The sequence below is a fragment of the Sinocyclocheilus rhinocerous genome, unplaced genomic scaffold, assembly GCF_001515625.1.
Source record: "Sinocyclocheilus rhinocerous isolate Xijiao unplaced genomic scaffold, SAMN03320098_v1.1 scaffold938, whole genome shotgun sequence".
Lineage (NCBI taxonomy): Eukaryota > Metazoa > Chordata > Actinopteri > Cypriniformes > Cyprinidae > Sinocyclocheilus > Sinocyclocheilus rhinocerous.
Window position 1 is genome coordinate 1555310 of NW_015665007.1, and position 1800 is coordinate 1557109.

The 1800-nt window shown below is 45.2% G+C and overlaps 1 long non-coding RNA gene across 1 annotated transcript in view; it reads left to right on the top strand.

The window, feature by feature from the left end:
- The first annotated feature begins 802 nt into the window (after window positions 1-802).
- Window positions 803-1800, top strand: part of LOC107730831 (uncharacterized) — a 3397-nt gene continuing 2399 nt past the window's right edge. Inside the window, exons 1-2 of the long non-coding RNA XR_001638719.1 lie at window positions 803-894; window positions 1146-1218. This is a non-coding gene — a long non-coding RNA (uncharacterized LOC107730831). The remainder of the gene's footprint in view (window positions 895-1145; window positions 1219-1800) is intronic.

Genomic DNA, 1800 nt, shown 5'->3' on the forward strand with positions numbered 1-1800 from the left:
TTCTCACACTGATGGAATGCGGATAAAGGAAAGAAAAACCAGCAAAAGAAACAAACAAACAGCAACTCGCAAGCCGTGTTCAGAGATGGAAATCAATACTAATTAAAGCCAAACAAGTGTTCTGCTTGATGCCGTGAAAGAGCATGCTTCTCATTAAATATTTTCATCGCTGATTAGTCGAAGGTTTTTTAAATGAATTCAATGCCTGTCGCCTCCCTTTGGGACAGCGCTCCGTGTAGCATGACACTCACGAGCGGATGTGAATTTCAAACCCTGTGAGCCTGCAATTAAAACAACAACAAAGAATAGACGATACAAAATTAAGCATCAAATGGTTTAATGTTATGTGTCACTCTCCAAAACGCTGTGTATTAGAGGCACTTAATTAAACTTTCAAATTCAAATGGACTAATCAGTTTGAGGCAGAGTGGCTGATTGTTTTTCCCGTACATTAAACACTTCCTTCAGCTCCTGCCCGCTTGTTAACATGAAGGTGCGATTTGCATATCCTGATAGACTATTGCAGTTTTAATGTCCCTTTTTCTCCGGTGGTACATCAATCATGCGCGCGAGGCCACCACAGGCCACAATTAACCCACCAAATCTGCCACAAAACAAATATTACAAGGGTTCACTAATTTAGAGATCAAAAAGCCACTTGTCCGTTCCACAAGTGAAACGGAGGCGGCGCCGGCGCACTTCAGAGACTCCGCGTAATTACCAGCTGTTAATTGCGCACTTGCGTTGTCTTAGTTTTAATTAAAAAGAGCTGCTCGTCGCTGGCTGATAAGTGACGGTGGAGTGCGGCCGGTTTTAATCAACAAAGCGAGAAGAATTCGTTTCTGTGCCGGCCAGCCGCGGCAGGAGGAAATCTTCAAATATCCGAAGGAGAAAGTGAGATTAAACCCTGTCCATTAGGAGCGACGCAGAGGGAGGGGAGGGGAGCAGTCAGGTTTTATTTGGGCCGAGCGAGCGGGGCCGTATTTGAAGTTAGTCCCGCTCGTGGTGTTCCTGCCGACAAACTGGCGGGGGGCGAGAGTCTAATCAGACCTACTGCATGAGAGGAGCACTTGAGTGGAGGAATTGGACCCTGCTGTTACTCACTCACTCTCTCTTTCTCTGTTGCCCTCCCTATCTTTCTTTAGCAGCCGATGAACACACTCGTTTGTTTGCCTTGAAGGATTATGGGAAAAGTTGTTGAACTGACGGCCCCAACAAGTAAGTTGTGGTGGGGAGTAATACCTATTCATCAAGTCATCCACACTCTAAAAAATGTTCGGTTAAATACAACTCAATGCTGGGTAAAATATGGACAAACCCAGCGGGGTTGGGTTACTACCCAGAAAGTTGGGTTAAACATTTAACCCAACCTCAACAAGTTTCATGAGCAGGCCAAAGAGCAACATACAGATTTTTACAGCATTTTCTGTAATGATTCTGAGGAAAAAATTGCCAAAATCTGTGGAATTGATTTGGTAACATGGTAAAATATGAACCCTACTTTCATATTGATAACAATAAGAAATGTTTCTTAAGCAGCAAATCAGCATATTACAATACTGAAGACTGGAGTAATGATGCTGAAAATTCAGCTTTGCATCACAGAAATAAGGCCTGGTCCAGGCCTGGTCCTCTCTCGTCCAACACTGTCATCACTCCTCCTTTTATCCTTCCGGAGCTCCTTCGTGGGACTCGAGACCGGTGAGTGGTGCAGGTGTCGCTCATTATCAATTACTCCACCAGCCTCGCTCTGTTCCCACGGCTCTCGGCCCCGCCCCTCTCGTCACATACCCCCATCGC